Raw genomic sequence first — 23,286 nt, forward strand, 5'->3', positions numbered from 1 at the left:
ATAGAATGACTCTCTGCAAAGTAAGGAGTACACAGAGAGCTAGGCAGCATGTCAGAAGGTATTTCCCCAATCTTCAGGATTACTTTAGGTGGAACTCAGAAGACTACTTCCCTGAGCCTAACACTTAGGCCCTACTATGGGGTCAGTAATACCCGGGATCTTAATCCCTCTAATATCCTCGTCTGAGCATTAAGATGCTCAACTACATACCCTATCTATCACTCCTAGAGTGATCTATTAAAGGGTATAACTATCACTTCCTATATTCAGGCTGAGTTCCACCACCCCCTAACCTCTGTGGACTAACAGAGGAAAGGTTCCGCAGTAATGGCCCTGACCTCATGGTTCTCAAGCCTTTTGTATTATGCCACAGTGCCATCTAGCATCCACTGAGAGAACTGCAGGGATTACATAAGCACAAGGCCCCCATAAGGACCCACTTAGGCGTCAATATCACTAAGAATGTGCCTGTCAACAAAGAGTAAGGGTGTCTAAATTTCCACATCCCTAGTAATTAGCAAATAGGCCTTAAGTGCTAAAAAGGAAAAAAAATCTGATAAAATTTGTGCAATTTTTCTCGAACTCTAGCTTATTTAAGACATAAAATGCAAGAAAATATTCCCGTGCATGTTTTTTCTCAGGAAAAAAAAGTACACCAGCGGGAAATCACATTATTCCATTAATTTTCAATGAGGCTTGAATATTTTAATGAACTGGTTAACAAATATATAATTAAATCGGTTAGAGGCAATTCCCACTGACTCCTATTGAACCTTGCCAGCTTTTAGTTGCAGAGGTTTTTTTTGGCAACTTTCCTTGGTTTTACCCTTTAATAAATCGTGACTATTCAAGGTTACAAAGAATATTTGAGTATTTATGTTCGTGAATGCTGTGTTTTTCCTCCATATGTGAAAAATAATAAACTTGACTTCTGATAAATCGGCCATCAGATCTCAGTCCAGACCAATTTACTGTACTTCCTGAGTCCAGACTTGTTTACTGTACTTCCTTCCAAGCCCCCCTGCCTTTCACACCAGATAATGTTGGTGTCATAATATTAACCCAATACTGCTTATCAGTTACATAAAAATGAAACTTGTGACTAATAGAACTTTAAATCCACCACCAAAAATGTGTCCCTTTAGGCAATCATTTCATGACTACTCAAAATGATTATTTTAAAAAGGTACACAGTCTTCTTGAAGGACACATATCATAGCCAAAATCAAACACATTTTAACAATCTGACCAGTACAAACTAAACATGTTTAATCAAACTACATATATAGTTTTTGAAAAAAACGTTTTTTAAAAAAAATCCCTTACTTTGTTAAATGGGTTCTTTCACGGAGGGAGTCCATAATGTGACTCTAACATGCTAATGAGCTCACAAGCATGCTCAGTTTGAAGAACTGCCTGAGTATTCTACCCAGAATGCCTAGCTTTAGTAAACTCCTCCACTACAAGTATCATGAGATTTCTCTATCTTGTCCCAGTACCACTAACAGACAGGTGGCAGCACTACTGAACAGCAGCTAACACAGAAGTTTGGCTGATTTGAAAATAGCTTAGAAGGATTGCTAGGCAACCAAGGAATTTCAACTGAGCATGTGCTAGATTTCAGAGCTGCAGTTTGATGTCAAGATATAGGTAGGAGAAGACAATGAAATCCAAGATGCCTGTCTCAGCTAGAACTGCAGTGGAGATAGGAGATTTGGCAGAAGGTATAGTGAGTTGATGATCTACATCAGTGCTGTCCAACTTCGATGGTACCGAGGGCCGGAATTTTTCTAATCTACATGGTGGAGGGCCAATAACGGAAGCCAGTGTTAGCCACTCCCTGTTTTTAGACCACACCCATGTTAAACCACACCCATGTTACCGCAAGACCATGTCCATATTAATAGCACACCAAAAAACCAAATGGTTGGTGCTCACTGCAGGGATCAGGGCTTTAACTAGGGGTAGGCAGAGTAGGAGACTCTCTAGGGCACCATTATTGAGGGCCACACTTCTAAGGGTATTTTTTTTAGTTTTTGAATTTTTGTGGTTTTTTCAAGCGTTTATTTAAAAATTTGTTTCAGTAATCATGGTCACCCAGTTGGGTGGAATCCAACTACTTCGCCTTCTCCCTCTTGCCTTCAAGTAATAGCTCCTTCTGTGCGGTGCAGTACGACGTGCGCACACGCGTCAATGACGTCACTGATGTGTTGGGTGACAGAGAAAGTGCAGAGAGCTGGCGGGCTGCTTGTTGTGGCTCGCTCTCGCTGCTCTCAGCCCTGCACAGTTACAATGAACTGAAGACATTCTTTCTATTACTATAAAGTGTGAAGATTCCTGCTTACACAGCCAGGTACAGATTTGGGGGCCATATGATTGCTGTTGCAATACTTGGGGGCAATATGATGTGATCAGATTTATTTTTGGATGCTGTTGGCACAGGTAAAGATTGGGGGCAATAGGATGGCTGCAGGAGGGCTGTATGATTGATGGCTGCTGAGCTTGCTTGCACAGGTACGGTGGGGTGTATTATGGATGGCTGCTGGGCTTACTGGTACAGGTATAGGGAGCAGTAATATAAATTAAAAAATGTTGTACATTTTCTTGCTCCTTTATTTAAAAACCATCATGGTAAGGAGGGAAATGGTAATGCAGGACAGGGGGGCACTGAGTGAAGCTCTTGCCTAGGGTGCCGAACTACCTTGTGCCTGCCCTGGGAAGGATGTCACTCATAGACATACCCATAAATCCATATGCCTCCTGCTCCCCTGTGTATAATACAGTACCCCAGCATATGTTTAAACACTTTAGGGGCCACTAACAATAATTTTCAAATGCTAACAAACCCCCAGAACAAATACTAAAGTAGGACACACACAGGGAGCATATGGAAGGCAGAACAGAGCAGGAGACAGGAATCAGGACCAGTCTAATATGTACTACATACAGTGACACAGTGCTGGTGCCCCATTAGCATTTTGAATAATGTGTGAACAGGTGAACAATGTGGGCATTTTCAGTCTGGGTCTCAAGTGTGAACAGTACAGGGGTTTAGGATGTGAGCAAGAGAGGTGTCACAAGTGTGAACAATACAGGGGGAGAATAGGCGTGAACAATACAGGGGATTACAGTGTGAATTTGAGGTTTAAACAATGCAGGGGCCTTTTAAAGTTTACATGTGGTAAACAGACACTGCAGCAATGTGGAGAGCCATATAAGGGGGGGTCGCGGGCCGCCAGTTGGACAGCCCTGATCTACATTATACAAACAATTCTAACTTTCTAAAAATCGTATTTCTTGAACTTTCACTTAGGTCGAGTGAAGGATTCGAAGTAGAAAAACTTTGAATTTCAAAGTATTTTTTTGGGTACTTCGACCATCGAATAGGCTACTACGACCTTCGACTACGACTTCGATTTGAAGTATTCAAACTAAAATTCGATAGTCGAAGTACTGTCTCTTTAAAAAAAACTTTTAACCTACCGAGTACATTGTTAGCCTATGGGGACCTTTCTCATCAGTTTTCTAAGGTTTTTTTGATCAAAGGAAAATCCTTCGATCAATCGATTTTTTTCTTCGATCGTAGGATTTGCGGTAAATCCTTCGAATTCGATATTTGAATTAATAGGATTTTACTTTGAGGGTGGAATTCGAGGGTTTAATAACCCTCCATATTCTACCCTTAGTAAATGTGCCCCATAGTGTCTTTACTTAGTAAATTATTTTAGTTATGATTGGTGCCCTTTAATAACAAAACTGCTGCAAAGTCAGTTATAAGAGATACAGTATAATGAGTAGTTGAAAAGAAAACTATAGCCCCAAAATTAATACTTAAGCAACAGTGGCATAATAAAGAATCTTACCAAACTGGAATATATATTTAAGTAAATTTTGCCCTTTTATATCTTTTTCCTTGAGCCCCCATTTTATGATATTCTCTGTCTTCCAAGTTTCTACACCCCTATCTCATCAAACCAAACCAGTTCAGATTTTGCTTTGTGCAAAGGGCATCATCACACTGAAACAGACAGGCAATGCTCAATTCACACAGAAGAAAAAAAAAAACACCCCAGAAATGTAGACTGCATGACACTTGGCAGTCAGCTGGAGTCTCCAATCATATGCCTCTGGAGGCATGATAGAGCATCACCGATCCCAAAGCAGTGTTTTGAACCTTCCACTAACGTCCCTTGTCCAATATTAATTTTTCTCTGAAAAAAAAACAAAAAACTCGAATGTCAGGAAGACTACAAAGATGTCCAAACTGGCCCCTGGACCTCTCCCATTGATTATACATAAATTCGGCAGGTTTTAGGCGCAAATTCTTGAAGGGCCAGAATCTGAATCTCGAATTCAAATTTTTGGACAATTCACTAGTCAAATCTGACAGTTAAGAACATAAAAAAAAATTTGAACATCAAATTCAAATTTTCAATTCGACCCTCAAATCTGCCCCTTACTGGTTTCCTATGAAACCACTTTTTTCCCATAAAAGTTTCAAAAGTCCATTATTTTCTACATAAAGAAATTCCATTATCTTAAAATTAAGCTTTTTTCACAGAACTAGTAGCTTACTAAATAGAGGTCAGAGGTTGTACCCACTGACTTCTGTTGGGGTAAATTAGTACACATTGCAAAGAGCACATGATATCAGCTCTGGGTAAAACTTGAACTTGCATCACTAGTTATATTATCATTTTAATTAGACCAATAGCTATATCATTTTTCCAACTACACTTTAGGGTAGTAATAATCACTGATCATCTGTTTAAAAACAAATGACTGGTTACTATGAATTACTGGACCTGGTCAAGATTTGTGCCCACATAAATCGTCTCAGAAGATGATAGGACAGCAAGGGCAGTTTTTTTGTTTTTTTTTTAAATTTTCACAAAAGAAAAATGGGGTACAGAAAAAAGATAGGGTACAGAGGAAGAAGTAGATAATTATGCAATAATTAACAAAGAAAAACAAGGAAAATACAATTGGCGTCTTAACAGCAAGATATAGCCAACAATCATCTTAAATATGTTAAAGGGATACTGTCATAGGGAATTTTAATAGCGCAGCTCCAGCAAAATTCTGCACTGAAATCCATTTCTCAAAAGAGCAAACAGATTTTTTGATATTCAATTTTGAAATCTGATGGCTAGACATTTTGTCAATTTCCCAGCTGCCCCTGGTCATGTGACTTGTGCTCTGATAAACTTCAATCACTCTTTACTGCTGTACTGCAAGTTGGAGTGATATCACCCCCCTCCCTTTCCCCCCTCCCTTTCCCCCCTCCCAGCAGCCAAACAAAAGAACAATGGGAAGGTAACCAGATAACAGCTCCCTAACACAAGATAACAGCTGCCTGGTAGATCTAAGAACAACACTCAATAGTAAAAACCCATGTCTCACTGAGACACATTCATTTACATTGAGAAGGAAAAACAGCAGCCTGCCAGAAAGCATTTCTCTCCTAAAGTGCAGGCACAAGTCACATGACCAGGGGCAACTGGGAAATTGACAAAATGTCTAGCCCCATGTCAGATTTCAAAATTGAATATAAAAAAAATCTGTTTGCTCTTTTGAGAAATGGATTTCAGTGCAGAAGTCTGCTGGAGTAGCACTATTAACTGATGCGTTTTGAAAAAAACATGTTTTCCCATGACAGTATCCCTTTAAATCTCCCCTTTCACTAGTTTCCCTAAATACAGTCAGTGTTTTCAATATTATACGCCTACCAAGTTATACTTAAGAAATTAAGAGTTTAATAATTCCATGAAATTCAACCAAGGGGGACCATATTTCCCAAAATTGAATATTTTTTATTGTTTTTATACAATTTCTTCAATTTGTTTAATATCTTCAACAGAGGAAAGCCACTCTACTATTGTGGGAGCCTCTGGTGACATTCATTTTTTTGGTATGAGGCATTTAGCCGCATGCATCACGTGCAAATAAAGGATATTAAATGACTCCATAATTGAATAATTCAGTAGGATTTGTGTTTGATTATTAATACCGAAACAAGAATTAGTAACTCAGTTACAGAAATTACGCATGACCAAAATTGTTTTAAAACTGGACATGTAAGGCAGATATGTCTTACATCTCCAGCACAACCTGGACAGAGTCAAGCTCATTTTACTTAGCCTAACAGGGGTATAATGCCATCTAGTAATTAGTTTATATGCGGCTTCTCTAGCCCCTGATGCCCTGGAGGATTTAAGTATGTTAGTAAGAACTTTATTCCACATGGTTGCTGAAATGTTTACATTTACTTTAGTTCTGTTTCCCATTTGTTACAAAATTTCCTCTTGAATAGAAAATTGGTCCACAAGTAATTTATAAATCTTTGAAAGAGGTTTAGTAATGTAATGTAATGTTGAGTGGAGACATTAACATCTGTTCCCAAGGTGTTAAGTTCCTGTTTCAATCCTTCATTCTGATTTTTGATATGAAAAAAATTTAAATTGTCAGTACCCCATAAATCCCTAGGATGCTGACCCCACCGTTTTTGAATTTGAGAAATCTTTTTATTATCAATTATAAAATCACAAATTCCTGTTAGCATATCATCCCAATAATCCCATCTATCAAATGAACCTGGATGTACAATCCGGATTGTACATCAGGGGTTGTAATAAGAAGGGTGATGGGGATAAGTGAAATTTAGTTTTAATTTCATGCCAAATTATTCATGTTGTTTTCGTTAGGGGGTGGTCGGGACCAACCCCCATTATAGAATTATTCTCTATCCATAAGGTATTTTCTAAAGGATAAGTAACTAACGCTTGTTCAAGGTTAATCCAATCTTTCTTTATTCTTTACAGAATACCAATCGAGAATTCTAGATAGGTGGGTCGAGAGAGAGAGAGTAAAAGTATACAGTATATCTTCTATCATTAGGTAGAATTAGCAGATTGTGTTTTAGCCTAGGAGTTTTCCCTTTCCAAATAAATCTGAAAATTAGTGATTTTACAGTGGTAAAAAAACTTTTTGGAATAATTATTGGGAGCACTCGGAACAGATAAAGCAACTTTGGAACTATGAACATTTTAAGAGCTTGGATTCTTCCAAGCCATGAGAGTCCCAATTTCTCCCATTTGCCCAGTGTTATTTGTATTGATGTTAACAAGGGTAAGTAATTATCCTGATAGGCTTTTAAAATATCAGCCAGAATTTTATTACCTAAGTATGTGATACTCGGGTTAGCCCATCTTAAAGAAAAACTTTCTTTCAAATCTTTTATCATGGAAGCAGAGCAGTTTATATTTAAGATTTCTGATTTAGCATAATTTACTTTAAAGTAAGACAAATCCCAATTTTTTTCAGCAATACTACTAGATTTGACAGTGAGATCTTGGGATTAGTCAGACACAACAGTAAATCATCAGCAAACGCAACACATTTGTATTCCTTTCCTGATATTGTTGCTCCTGTTATTTCAGAGTTGTTTTTAATATGACGAGTAAGGTTTCCACAACTAAAACGAATAAGGTTGGAGAGAGTGGGCATCCCTGTGCCGTACCAATAGCTATCAACACCTTTGGGGAAATAATCTCATTAACTCTTATTCTAGCTGTAGGTTTATTATATAAGGCCATAATTACAATTGTGCCTAGGCCGAAGCCAATCAGAGTCCTGTCTTTTTTCCAAGAAATCCTGTCAAAAGCTTTCTCTGCATCAGTGGTAAGTAATAATGTGGGTATCTGCTTTAATTGTGCGTGATAAATTAAGAATATAACTTTAGAGGTGTTGTCCTTCCCCTCCATTTGAGAGACAAAACCTCCATGGTGTAAATGAACTAATTCTGGGAGGTGTCGTTTTATTCTGTTACTATTATTTTAGTGTAAATTTTCAGGTCAATATGAATAAGTGAAATTGGTTGATAACTTGAGCATAACGGAGGATCTTTACCAGGCTTAGGTATAATGGTGATAATGGCCTTTTGCTCTTGTTGCTTAAAGCCATTGGTGTCAGAAATATGGTTAAAAAAAATTTAAGAGTAGTGGGGATAATTCTTCCTTAAAAACCTTGTAAAATAATGCAGCATAACCATCTGGTCCTGGACTTTGTACCCGATTGCAGGGAGACAATACATTCACTGATCTCAGTAAGAGAAAATGGAGCTTCTAATTCTTGTGCTTGTTCTGGTGTGAGTTTGTTTATGCCTGCTTCTTTAACCCTTTCCCTGCAAGCCATTTTGTCCTGAATGCGAACATCTACTGCCATGCAGTTTTTAGACATTTTGTACTCTTTCACTTTAAGGGCCTTTCCCGGGGCGGTCTTTTAGTTTACCCAGGAAAACAATATATTGTTTTTTTCAGGACAACCTGAACTTTCAAAATAAATAATTCTACTTCTGTAAAAAAATATAGGCTTCTAAGTGTCTAATAAAATGAACAAAATCATGTTTCACAAAGAACAATCACATATATCTGAAGCATCATTTATTTTATGTAGAAGAACACAGCCGATTTGTAAAGGTCTATGTCTATTGAACGCGGTAATACCAAATATATATAGTTTTATGGAGATTTCTCACTTATAAAGATCAATATCTACAAGCAGTACACCACCAAATTTCCAAAGCACCGCTCCCCAAATGGTATACTTCTGATTTCAAGGCCAAACATTCCACCAACAGTAGGTTTACCCTAGAAAACTACCCACTATTAGAAAGAACATATTCTGTTGAATCAAAAATGGGTAAATTTTTCTATGTGCTCCAAACTACCAAGTTGCAATTGTTTTATAGAAATTGGTGAATTTTTTTGAAAAATGACATCAAAGCTTCCACTCTACAGCATCATATCTCCCACACATCATTAGATATTAATGTAAAACACCCCACATATGAAAGCCTGGGGTCCACTGAACAGTTTTATGCCCAATATGTATAGGTTTACCTAAGCATGTGGTATATAGGGGCCCTAAAATTTAGACACCCCATTTGAGCTATCAGTTCTGTCATTCCAGATACTGCAAATCAACACATTTACATAGTTTGGGGGGGGGGGCAAAGTTAGAAAAAAGTACATTCACCCAAGAAAACCATATATTTTCGGAAAGTACACATTCCCCCGAATCCAAATTGGGTACGCATGTCTTTCTACTCCAAAACACCAAGCAACAAACCTTTCCTAAATTTGGCAATTTTGGTGACATTTCCAAAAATCACCTCAAAACTTCCAACCTGCAGCATCGTATTTCAAACATACTATTGAGTATCAAGATAAATCACCACAAATATGAAAGCCTGGGGTCCTCTGAACAGTTTGATGCCCAATATGTATAGGTGTACCTAAGCATGTGGCAAATAGGGGCCCCAAAATGAAGACTCCCCATATGGTCTGTCGTTTCAGGTACTGCAAAATCAACACATTTACATCGTTTTGGGGGGGGGGCAAAGGTAGAAAAAAGTAGGTTCACCCCAGAAAACCATATATTTTATTTCCCTGAATCCAAATTGGGTATGCATGTCTTTATACTCCAAAGCTGCAAAACTTTCCTAAATTTGGCAATTTTAGGGACATTTTCAAAGATCACCTCAAAACTTCCACCCTGCTGCATCGCATGTCCCACATACTATTCAGTATCAAGATAAATCTCCCCAAGCCTGGGGTCCTCTGAACAGTTTGATGCCAAATATGTATGGTTTTATCTAAGAACGTGGCATATAGGGGCCCTAAAATGAAGACACCCCCCTTATGGTCATTTCAGGTACTGCTAAATCAACACATTTACATAGGTTTGGGGGGGGGGCAAAGGTAGAAAAAAGTTCACCCCAAAAAACCATATATTTTCGGAAAGTACACAAACCCGCGAATCCAAATTGGGTATGCATGTCTTTGTACTCCAAAGTACCTAGTCGCAAGCCTTTCCTAAATTTGGCTATATAAGCAACGGTTTACACATTTCTGAAAATCGCCTAAAAATATTGCAATTGGCCACATTTATCTCACCCAATTTCTTACATACAATTGTAAAACACCACAAATATTGATGCCACGGGTATATGGAACAGTTTGATGCCCAATATGCATAGATATACCAAGGCAGCTGGCATGTGCGGCCCCCAAATAAAAATAGTGCATGAGTTTTCTCCGCTGCCGATACACCTTCTGTAAACATAGATCCTTGACTTCATATTATGTGCCTCAAGACCCTCCTAACAGCAAAGACCCCCCCAAAACCATATATTTTTGGAAAGTACACATTCTGATGAATCCAACAAAGATAAAGACATCTTTCTACACTAAACTACCAAACTGCAAAGCTTTTCTAAATTTAGAGGTGTTTACATTTATGAAAATCTCCTAAAAATGTAGTGCAGGGATAAAATTGCAATAAAACCACAAAAATAGTGTAAATCAATGAAATAACGAAATAATTGATCCGACAACATAATTAGTGGCATAATTAGTGGCCAAAATCAAAAGATAATGGTACAATGAACAAGTATACATGTTTGTGGACTTCTAATAAAGTTGTAAAAAGTGTGCAAATACATGTAAATAAGTGTAAAGAAGTGTACAAAAGGGACCAAGTGTGCTAAAATAAAAAATACCAATCTTTACTAAAGTGTTTGTGTAAGTGTATAAATGTACTGTAAGTATGTGTAAGTGCATATATACACAACAAAATGGGACTATAACTCCCTGCCCATGTGACCCCCAACTGCTCAATTGTAAATAAATGCTTCAAATATGTAAAAGGCAATATTTATTATTCAACACTATGCCATGTATCAAGTTAAAACCAATTAAAACCAAACTAAGCAGCGCTGCATGTACAAAGGGATCCCTTGTAATGTTCTCTAAGTGTATCACAGCATGAATAGTGGTTAATATGCTGTAATGTGGAAGTGGCGTATCTGGAACCAACCGTAGCGCTCCAATCTTATGCCACAATCTCAATCAGTTGAGAAAAGTAAACAATCCCAGACCATACGATATTGATGTTCAATTGGTTGTGGCCAAAGCGTGATACTGAAATGTCCCCAGGTCACATGGGCAGGGAGTTATAGTCCCATTTTGTTGTGTATATATGTTCACATGGGCAGGGAGTTATAGTCCCATTTTGTTGTGTATATATGTTAAATTGTTGGAGGACACCCCAGCCCATCTGCCCCCACATACATTAGCATTATTGAATTTTGGTGCCCACACTGCACTTATAGTTTGTTGGTGTTGTTCATATGTGTAAGTGCATGTAAGTGTGTAAAAAAGTGCACTTACCGTTTTTGTAGCAGGAGGATCGCTGGAATCGATGGAGGGTCCCTGGACAGCGTGTCAGCAGAGTAACTGCGCAGCAGGAAGTGAGTGGGCGGGTGTCTGTCGTGGCGGAGGTAAGGAAGCAGTAGCAGCGCCATACATGGCGCATCTGCTCACTTTAAAGTCGCATCTGCGACAATCGCGTTGCAGATCCGACTTGACAGCCCCCCAGCCTTGATGCCCGGGGGCAGTCATCCTTCCTGACTCTCTGCAGAGGCAAAAGCCACCTATGTAGAGAGAAGGGCTCAGCTGCAGGAGAACATACAGGGTACGTTCTTGGCAGCCTGAGCCCTGAACCGTCAGCACGTATGCCGTACGTGCTTGGCAGTTAAAGGGTTTATGAAAATATCCATTTCATTTATTGAGTTTACCTGTGAATACCTTGAATTTAAATTGTATAAGTTTTGAGACTATTCATGGAATGAGTCTGCTATTCCCTTTGTGTCAAAATGTATTTGATTATTTAGATCTTTTGTAGGTTCAATATGAGTTTTAGGTTGTAAATTCTTACTGTGTTAGCAAAATATTTATTTCATTTATCCCCTAATTCATAGTGTTTTTGTTTACATCTCATATATGCCTTCTGGTTTTATCAGGTTTCTCAAGCGAATTTGCTTACTTTCAAGGGAAAGTAAATTAGATTTAGCCAATATTTCTTTATGGGATTGTTCTAGGGCCGTTATTTCGTTTATTAATGCAGACATATCCTTTTCTTTCTCTTTTTTCCCCCAATAACTGCTTAATGAAATTAAGAAAACTAACAAAACATTTAACAGTCTCCCAGAGAGTTGCAGGAGAATTTCCTGGACTTAAATTAATTTCTTTAACTTGTCCAAAAAAATTCTCTTATCTGTTTTCTCTTAGATTCATCATGCAAAATCATCTCGTTCAAGCGCCATTGAACTACTGATCTAAGTGTATGTGGAATAAGGAATTTGATAACCAACGGAGAAGGATCTGAGAATGGAGAAGTGCATATTTCTGCCTTTGTAAACAAATGCAACAGCTGTTGATTTGTAAAAACGTAATCAATTCTTGAATAAACCGAGTGTGTTTTTGAAAAGTGTGAAAAGTCCCTTTTATCAGGATTCAGAGCCTTCTATACATCCATTACTTGCATATCTGATAATAGTGTTTTAATTTCTTTTAGGCCCCTATACGAAACATTGCATTTCTTGGAGAAAGAGTCGGTTAGCGGGTTAAGCTTAATATTAAAATTGCCTCCCAAAATTAGAAGTCTCTCTCTTCTTTTCTTCAAGGAATTTCAAGAATTTTTCATGGTATAAAATTTGCCCTACGTTAGTAATTGTAATTAGATTCTCTGCTAATTTCCCTTTAATATTAATATAACGCCCTTCAGGGTCAGATTTCGTTTCTAAATGTTCATATGGAAGATCCTTTTGAATTAGCGTTATTACTCACAAAGACTTCTTTAAGGTATTATTAGACATTAAAATGATGGTAATTCTTGATACATGTACATTTTTAAAATCAGTTTCTCTAAGGTTTTGGCACGATTTTGCCGACTGTGAATTCGCTGGAGAATTTGCATCCATTTGCATTGGCGCTGGTGTCTGTACCACAGACGGGCCATTACGTCCCCCCCTTCAAGCCACGCCTCTTCCTGCAATGGCAGTTTTACCCAAAGGGTCCTATTTATTATGCTGTGTAAATGAAGAACGGTGAAAAAATGGTTAGAAAGCTGTGAAAAAGAAATGTTGAATTTCTCAGTGTTTTAGACCGTCTAAATGCTTTTTGACGCCATTATTTTAGGACACTTCAGACCTTGCATACTCCATTAAAGTTAATGGGGGAAAATCAGAGGCAAGTAAGTTCTGCGAGAAGTCATATCAGCATCTTTTAAGTGGCTGCTTACCGTTATGCAAATTTGAATGCGGTCACCAAAAATCAGTACAAGAACTTGATAAGAACACCTTCTTTAACATGGTAATGCATAGCAATATGTGGCTAATTTGAACTTTTTTCTTAAACAGCAAAATAGGCCCCACGTGTTTTATTTGCTGCTGTAAATACACCAGGGGAGAAAACTCTGATCGCATCATAGTCCAGCCCTCAATGTCACGGTCTGCCCATCCCTAACTCTAACAGACATTGCATTGGTCTGCACACACGGTGGATTTCAGAGACAAACCCGAAAGTGCCAAAAGCTGCCCAATGTGTGTACTGACAGAAGGAAGACACCTGGAGGTCTACTTTCCAAATTTGCCAATTTTCATTTTTCTATTAATGCAAAAAACTAAAAAAAAAGTTAAACTCAATTGTGTGCTTGCTTACGGTATTTTTAAAAAAAAAAAAAAAAAATCAAATATAAACAATTGAATCGATTAAAAACAGGAAAAAAATTTATTATGGGAAACTGGTCATTTTCAATGGGTCTTCCAACTCAAAACATTTTTGACTAGGACAACTCATATAGCAAATGTTTTCTTATGCTTAGTTTACAATTTAAATGGGGAATAAAATGAAAGTCTTAACTTGCAGAAATTAAGAACAAAAATAAATGATTACATGGCAAATGTAATTTTTTTTTTTTTTTAAAGACCTGTGCAAAGCTGGCATACTACTGGTGATAATTAAGTTTTCTGTGCAATGGCATTAAATATACACACAGCATCTTTAATCCACTAGAACAGCAATCCCCAACCAATGGCTTGTGAGCAACATGTTGCTCACCAACCCATTTGATGTTGTGCTCAGTGGCCTCATTACAAGGGCTTGTTTTGAATTCCTGGCTTGATGGCAAGCTTTAGATGCATAAAAATCATATATGCTGCCAAAAAGAGTTTTATGCTAGCTTCTAATCCACATCGGAGCTACCAGTAGCAAATAAGAGCCCCTATTTCGCCCCCCCAAAAAAAAAAACTTTTTAAATGCTTGTGTTACTCTCCAACTTTTATTTAGATTTGGATGCGGCTCACAGGTAAAAAAAAGTTGCACTAGAGCAGGGGCCCCCAACTTCTTTTTACCCATGAGCCAGATTCCACTGTAAATAAAGGATGGAGAGCAACATAAGCATGCAAAAAGTCAATGGTGCCAAATATGGGCTATGATTGCCTATTGGTAAGACCTACAGGAGGCTCTATTTGGCAGTACATGTTTTTTATGCAACTAAAGCTTGCCTTCAAGCAAGGAATACAAAAGAAGCACCTGTTTTGAGGTCACTGGGAGCAACATCCAATGGTTTGGTGAGCAACATTTTAATTGAAAGCCACTGGTTGGTGAGGCACTACAGCCTCACAAAACAAACACGCACTAAAGGAAAAGCAATACTCATAATACTTCTGTTAACTTTTATTAGAGGGGATTATGGGAACAACTGAATATTCTCTGCAAAGTGACAGCACAATTAAAAAAAAAAAAATTTGCTTTGGGCATTGCAACGTCACCCCTTTACATTATATTTATAGAAAAAATCCTCCGTAACTAATTAGCAATTGATTTAGAAGACTGTTGCAGTCATACAATCTCTATATAAAAGTAACGGTCAATTACCAACAAAGCAAATTAAATATGCAAACATGCAGACTAAATGGACACATTCATCTCGTGTTAAAAGCATTTTTCATCAGGCCTGTCAATCTCATAAAGTGGCAGCACAATTCCATTAGAAATTATGCACAAATGTGCTACAACCTTTGCTGCTAAAGAGATACTGATGCCAGAAATTAAACCGTGTATTTGCAAGTTATTTATAATTTTGACATAAAAAGTATTGTCCAATGCTCATACATTACCCTGTTCCCCCATGTTTCTCTATAAGGAGGCTGCCATATATGTGCAATAGTAGTCTGTTAGCATTAGAAACAGTGAGGTTGAGAAGGAACCATTCGGTTGGCAAAAAAAGTCAGGTTTAGGAATATTTAAGTAAAAATTACTTACAAAAGGAGAGCTATCAGCAAAAACCATCAACATGACCTGTAGTTAACTTTTAATGTAAATTCATATTTTGAAGAGAAGTTTTTAAACACAGTTAAGTTTTAACCTAACCACCGGTGCAAACACGCAGATTTTAAAATTATTCAAATTGTAAAACACAAGGAAATTAAATGACACCACAAGCCCCTACTGAAAGATGCGTGTTCACAACCAGCAGCCCTATGCCACAACAGACTCCAGTTACATATCTATAGTAATAAGTCAAATCAAATGGACTTGCCTTTTTTTTTTCCTTAAAGACATTTTGCTAGTCATCCAACTGACTTTCTCAATTTAGAATGACCTGTACAAAAGTATTTGTGGTTATATACCCTGGACTCTTACTCCAATAAACAATCTCTTTAGTATAACTCAGAATGGGTTCAGAGACCTCAAGGAGGCAAGATGTTGCATGATCAGAGCTATGAGGTGTTATTAAACTGTCCAGAGAGAGGTGCTAAACCAGCATTGTAGGTTAGCTCCCATGTTTCCTATTCCGTGTCAAAAACTTCTGGACTTATACTTAGAAGTGTCACAATCCCCAACGATAGCATCTGACAAGTAGAGCACAGAGATTAGGGACCTTCTTACATTATAAAGTTATACATATGCAATATTAAAGTCCCAATACAAATATGATTAGTAAATCAGGTTCACATTACCAAGAAGCATAGAAATTAGTATACTTTTCTTTACAAATATATTAATAATCAGCTCACTAGCATCAGCTTTTGAGATTGCGTTTGTTAATGTTTTGACCACATCAGAGCAAACTGAGCATGTGCAGTGTCATAGACACTCAAAAAATGCCCTAACAAGACAAATTTAAAGGCAAGGGTTATTACTAGGGCTGCTAAACCACGGGCTGGTTCAGTAAATTCAGTTTCTAAAATACAGCATTTTAACAATTTAACATTTTTTCTGCATAAATAGCATTTTAAGGAACTTTGTGTTAATGTATGATGTGACATTCTTATGTGATGGTATATTAAAGGAACAGTAATGTCAAAAACTGAAAGTGTATCAAAGTTATTAAAATAAAATGTACTGCTGTTCTGCACTGGTAAACCTGGCGTGTTTGCTTTGGAAAGACTACATCGTTTTTAAAATCAAGCTGTTGCAGTGTCGGACTGGGACACCAGGGGTCCACCCAAAAATCTTAGACCAGGGGCCCACTCTCAGTACTATTATGCCTCCTCTCCTCACTCAACCTTTATACTCCTAGTCTCTTTTCTTTACATACTATAATACTATAATCTATTATTCCACCTATTCAGCCTCTTTTTGTTCATAGAAATAAAGAATAACCATGAAATATGCTAAATTTTTAGCAGCATGAGGGCCCTCCGACACCTGGGCCCACCGGGAGTTTTCCTGGTATCCCGGTGGGCCAGTCCGACACTGAGCTGTTGTGTAGCTATGGAGCAGCCACTGAAGCTGGGAAAAAGGAGAAAATGCACAAGTTACATAGCAGATAACAGAAAAAACATTGTAGGGGACAGGGCTTATCTGTTATGTTCTATGTAACCAGTATATATTTGCAAAAGAAAGTTGGATGTGCTCAAACCCCTCATCCTCTAATTTTAAAGAGTGAAGCAACACATTTTTTTTACTTATTCATAAAATCGCTCACCCTGTTACTGGGTGGGTCCAGGTGCAAATGCTTAAACAGTGACCTTCACATGCATTTTCAGGTTACTCACCGCTCGAAGTCCCTGGCCCGGGTGCTACTTCCCGAACCAGTAGCTTAGGGAGGCCTGAACGACAATGTACTTCCAATGTTGCGTGCACTTCCACAAATCAGAGATCAGCGGTGATTTTAAGAATATCTTTATAATCACCACTGATATCTGGTTTGTGGAAGTGCACGTAACATTGGAAGTACTATGTTCCTGTGCCTTATCTGTTTTTTCCAGCTTGAATGGTTGCACTCATGGCTACATGGTAGCTTATTTATATAAACTATAGTAGTCTTTCTAAAGCAAACACACAGCTTTAAAAAGATGGCGCCCGTGAGCTCCACTGCGCTCACTCTGCATGTGCGGTCGCTATTTTTAAAGGGGACAGAATTCAGGGGTACGACTGTGCAGGGGGTAGGCAGGAAGGAGGGGCCAGTGGGGACTTATCACCATGGGGGGTTTAGTTCTCCTTTAAAGGGCCAGTAATGTAAATTTGTTTTAAAAAAAAAAATGTGTTTGTATATAACCAAAAAAAAACACCAAGACATGTTGAACTTTGCAAAGTCTTAATTAAAAAATAACTTACCGAAACTCCACTTGCGCTCCTCTTCAGAAAGGCATCAGGGTGACGATTCATTGTACAGCACTCGATTTCTTCTCCATGCCTTCTATAGGAGATAGCCAGGGAGGAGAAATAGAGCGCCGCATGATGGATCATCGCCCTCTCGCCTTTTCTGAAGAGGAGCGCAAGCAGAGTTTCGGTAAGTTATTTTTTAATAAAGACTTTTCGATTATAAAGTTAAATAGGTCTCAGTGTTTTGGTTTTTTTTTTGCAATAAAGCTTTTGGTGCATCCACAGCAAAAGTGCCCTGTATTTCACATGCCTTGTGCAGAACTCCTGCTGTGCGTCACACAGGGCACTACCTGGTAGTGACACCTAAGTGGACACCCAAACTACAGATGTGCCTGTATACCATTTATAATTAGGACTATTACAGAGAAGCAAATCAATAAAGTAGAGATATATGTGTGTGTGTGTGTGTATGTGTGTGTGTGTGTATGTATGTACTTTGCACCTTGCAGACTTTAGTAAATAAGCCTTTATAGCCTTTGTAACTGAGCTTGCAAAAAAAATGTTTCAAACTTGCAAGAACATATAAATTACCAAAGTTTCCCACTTGTACTATAAGAATCAGTGGCCCCAGGCAGCCAAACGTGTTAGCCCTTCCACCAACGGGCCTCCAGTTCTAGCAATACAATTTACGTTTTCACGAAGTACAAGCTATGTAGAGAGCTAATCGAAGTACTGGCTTGTGCTCCTAAGATTATTCAGATTCTTCTTTTGCAGATGACCAGTTTGAAATGGCATGACATTTCCAGAGGACCTGTTCCTGGAAATCACACAGTTGGCACCTTCAGTCGAGTGCTGGACTTCAGCTACAGAGAAATGTTTTGAAGCATCTGTGCGGTGTACTTTCACTGAGCAAAGCGTGTAGCGCACGTTTGTTTATAGAGAAAGCAGCGGCCGCTGGAAAGGAGCCTTCCCTGTCACATCCCTGCGCCTGGCCCTCATTGCGTATCTGCAAGCTTTCGCGCAACGCGAAGTTCAATTTACGGTGTCCCATCTATTCACAGCAGAAAAGCCACGTTTGTTTTGAGCTTCGCCTTTCGCGTGTTCCTTCTAGTTATTATCGTATCAGCTCCCTACCGCCAGCGCCCTGCCTACTTTTTGTCCTCCCTTACTAGGGAGAAGGGGAGGCGCTGCTGGAAAATACTTGGCAGTCGGGACAATCATTTAAAATAACTAAAATAAACCTCTCAGATGTGAGTGACAAGTGCGGTTCATTTCTCCAGGCTAGTGACACTAGCAAAGGGGTATCCCCCTCTTTGATACCCAAGTGTCACAAGTGGGCTGAGAGTGCAGTTAACCGACATGTTGCATCCATCCTCACAGCGCACACACAACTAGCCGCACGTTCACAGCGAATGAATCTGTGCAAAAGCTCGCGCCGGACACACACGAGTCCAGGGCGCTATAGTGAGAACGCTTCTCGTGGCTGGGAAGAGCCATTTAGGGAGTATGATTTGGCAGATAAACTTCTGCACTGATACAGCATGTTCACGCTACATTGACACTGGAATAAGGGCAGCGATCTCACGCACAGCAATGCCATGTAGGCCCTTCGGGCACCAGGACAAGCAGAGGGCATCGCTCTGAATTAGTTAATAAAAATACCGTTCCAAGCAAACTGTCTATAGCGTTAGACAGAATTAAGTAAAACATTCCTCCTGCATCCGCACCGAACACTCCCATCAAATCAACAAGCGGTTTATTCACCTCAGCTGCAGCGCTTTCTGCGCCAACTCCCACACTCCATTCCGAGCAAGAAGCACAACTATGAGGAGGGGGAAGTGTCGGCCAGACTGAATGGGGAGAGTGTACTCGCAGCAATACTATGAGGGAAGCACGTCCTATTAGTTTGCAGGTCTGCAGTACTGTGTACACACACGCATATAGGGAACCCCTTCCTAACGGCAATGGACAGGGTTGGATTTGGCAAAGTCTTTTCTCCACCCATTTATTCTCCTGCAGTGCACTTCCTCGCTGCCCCCAAGTGGAAGCATGTCTGACAGCTAAAAAAAACTTAAGGCAATCATGACAAAGAATCCCACAGTGACATGCACACACAGTTCCAAGTTGTACCTGCTTGATGTCCTGAGTGCAATGGGCCTTGCTCACAAAGAGACCCTTTGTGGCAATAAATCGAGTGGGCTGCTGATATTCAATGGGCCACTCTTCCTGTCTCCTCTAGTTCCAAGGAATTGTTTTTTCTTTAGGTGCCAAACTTCATTCTACCGATCTAAACACCATGCCCTGTGCAACAATCCTTGGCTTGCCCATATAGAAACTCCAACGAGGAAACACATTTACTGTGGGCCAAAAATATAAACTTGGTAGGGGGTATAAACTTGGTAGGGGATGTGTGAAATGCCTGGCTCGGAAAAAAAACTGCACCCAAATTTGTATCTTTTGTATCCCAGGAGCTTCTTGTTCTCCACGAAGTCGCTCCTGCGGGCTTTCTCTTCGCTCATGCACTGCTTATACACTCAGCTGACTTTTCTGCTCAGGATGTAATAGCACCTCCTCCCCCTGCTCCCAGGGCCTTTAACCCTCCCTCTCAGCCCTGCTACTAAATCGGGAGCGAGCAAGTAGGAGGGGACACTGAGGCAAGGAGAGAGAGAGAAAGAGTGTGACAGAATGAAGAATAAAGATAGGCTATTAAAGAAGGGAGAGAGAGCAACACAAACACTGTAAAAGGCACATACAGAATGTAACAGTGCTGCAGGGGGAACGTTTAATACTATATAAAACCCACAGGAAAGCGCACAGAAAGAAAAACCATACAGGAATAGAACTTTTAAACCAAAAACAGTAATGGATGACATGTACACTTTAATTTTTAAAAATTTGCTGGGTTCTTTGGATCACATGAGCTTGAAATTGAAAGGAACAAATAGAGTAACCTATAAGTTTACTTTGCAGGATATGTCACTATTTTTTATATGGCTCTGTGAGTTCTACACATCCATGCACAGAGAATTAGCCTGGGAGAATTCAGTCTCTTCTGGGTGTCGGAGTCATAGGGAAAAATAGATGATACCAAAGATGTAATAAAATATATAATAATAATAATGCAATGATTTCCCCAAGTGAAAGTTCTAAATTTAAAGGTGTTTCATAGTACTATGCTGGAAATGAGAAAAGGCTGAGAGAAATTGTCCTTGGCTGGTGCCAACTAAGGCATAAACCAACCAAGACTTTCTCTGGTGCTCTGGTAGGTCAGTTTAATCTTGGTGTAACTAATCTGGCCACTTATTTCTAAACAGTACATATGACAACTATTCTATGTGCAGGGCACCAATACCATGTGCAGCAATACTAATATTTGCTTTCTACAACTTTATTCTTGCTAATACAGTGCTACGCAATATGTTGGCGCTATATAAATACATGTTTTTAAATGGATGTGATTTACTTAGACTTTGCTAAAGCATTTGATACAGTGCCACACAAAAGGTTACTGGTTAAATTAAGGAATGTTGGCCTGGAACATAGTATTTGTACCTGGATAGAGAACTGGCTAAAAGATAGACTACAAAGAGTGGTGGTAAATGGAACATTTTCTAATTGGACCAGTGTTCTTAGTGGAGTACCGCAGGGCTCTGTACTAGATCCCTTGATTTTCAACTTGTTTATTAATGACCTGGAGGTGGGCATTGAAAGTACTGTTTCTATTTTTGCAGATGATACTAAATTGTGCAGAACTGTAGGTTCCATGCAGGATGCTGCCACTTTGCAGAGTGATTTGTCTAAATTGGAAAGCTGGGCAGCAAACTGGAAAATGAGGTTCAATGTTGATAAATGCAAGGTTATGCACTTTGGCAAAAATAATATAAATGCAAGTTATACACTAAATGGCAGTGTGTTGGGAGTTTCCTTAAATGAGAAGGATCTAGGGGTCTTTGTAGATAACACGTTGTCTAATTCTGGGCAGTGTCATTCTGTGGCTACTAAAGCAAATAAAGTTCTGTCTTGCATAAAAAAGGGCATTAACTCAAGAGATGAAAACATAATTATGCCTCTTTATAGGTCCCTGGTAAGGCCTCATCTGGAGTATGCAGTGCAGTTTTGGACTCCAGTCCTTAAGAGGGATATAAATGAGCTGGAGAGAGTGCAGAGATGTGCAACTAAATTGGTTAGAGGGATGGAAGACTTAAATTATGTGGGTAGACTGTCAAGGTTGGGGTTGTTTTCTCTGGAAAAAAGGCGCTTGCGAGGGGGCATGATTACACTTTACAAGTACATTAGAGGACATTATAGACAAATAGCAGGGGACCTTTTTACCCATAAAGAGGATCACCGTACCAGAGGCCACCCCTTTAGACTAGAAGAAAAGAACTTTCATTTGAAGCAACGTAGGGGGTTCTTCACAGTCAGGACAGTGAGGTTGTGGAATGCACTGCCGGGTGATGTTGTGGTGGCTGATTCAGTTAATGCCTTTAAGAATGGCTTGGATGATTTTTTGGACAGACATGGACAGACATTATATCAAAGGCTATTGTGATACTAAGCTCTATAGTTAGTATAGGTATGGGTATATAGAATTTAATTAAAAGTAGGGAGGGGTATGTGTATGGATGCTGGGTTTTCATTTGGAGGGGTTGAACTTGATGGACTTTGTCTTTTTTCAACCCAATTTAAGGACATGACAAGTTAATATTGTGCTTTTAGAGTGCAGCAGTGATGAATTCTTGTCATACAAAAGTTGTATATTGGTATTAATTTGCTGCTACTCTCTGTAATGTGTAATGCATGTACAGTATGAGTCTGCTGAAACTTAGCTATGGTTGAATTACAGATTCCAGCATCTCCCAGCATCCTTTGGCCACACTATCACTTAAAATATTTGTATAGCTTTTGTAGCCTCTGTCCCTTGCTGCTTTCTGCGTCAGGACATTATTATCTTGGTGAATTATACATTCAATTTGTTGGTAGATGTATTTACTGGCCACCGTTTTACTCTTAAATGCATTTCTTGCAGCATGTTAGCAGTTGTGCTATTACACTGTTTGTGAAGTATTACATTGTACATTTTTCATTTTAGATTGTTTATATATGTTTATGCGGTCGGCCCTACCTGTCAGTGCAGGACGTCTGGGGTTAATGTTCTCCCCTCTGGAGGCAGGACAAACAGTAACTCTTTCTTAAGCTCCTCCTCTTCCCGTTCTCCACTTCCTCCCATCAGTTTTTTGTTTGTCCTGCTCGGGGGCGGACATATCTTCCTCCTCTCCAGAATTTTTAGAATTTTAGCAAGCCAGAATACGACAAGAAAAGGTTCTTGTGTGCTTATTGTCAGTGAGCCCCCTGCGCGCTCCTCAATTTGAGCCCAGAACGAAGATCTATGGTGAGCTCCAGGGTTAAGCCCGTCAAGTATGTGCGCTTCCCTAGTAAGTATACATGTTTTCATGTCTGAGCCCCCCACATATAGGCACGCTCCCTAAGTGAGCCCCAAATTGTATTGTGTGCTCCGGTTTTTACTCACGTTGAGCCCTTGCCTGCTGACCTCTTAACACTGCGTGTGCTCCCCCAGTGAGCCCCTTACCGACTGGTGCCAATTCGGGCAGTCGCGTGTTTGTGCAGGCGCACTTCCGGACTACAAGTCCCATAATGCAACGGTCAGCTAGGCGCGAAGTGATCGCATGACGTCACTTCCGCCGCCATTCACTCTAGTGCGCATTTCAGCGCGTTTTTCAATAAAGAAGCTACTATGGTGGCTCAAGATGATCTACTGGACCTGATCCATGCTATGGCTCCTGATAAGCACTCTACATGCAGTAAGAAA

At 39.3% G+C, this 23,286-nt stretch overlaps 1 protein-coding gene across 1 annotated transcript in view; it reads right to left on the reverse strand.

Annotated features, from left to right (window-relative positions):
- grb10.S (growth factor receptor bound protein 10 S homeolog) overlaps positions 1-20,053 on the reverse strand; it is a 180,888-nt gene extending 160,835 nt beyond the window's left edge. The window contains exon 1 of the mRNA XM_018269367.2: positions 19,587-20,053. The gene's annotated coding sequence lies outside the window, so the exon portion shown is untranslated. The remainder of the gene's footprint in view (positions 1-19,586) is intronic.
- Between the last annotated feature and the right edge of the window lie 3,233 nt (positions 20,054-23,286).

This window comes from Xenopus laevis, chromosome 6S (genome assembly GCF_017654675.1).
Source record: "Xenopus laevis strain J_2021 chromosome 6S, Xenopus_laevis_v10.1, whole genome shotgun sequence".
Taxonomy (NCBI): Eukaryota; Metazoa; Chordata; class Amphibia; order Anura; family Pipidae; genus Xenopus; species Xenopus laevis.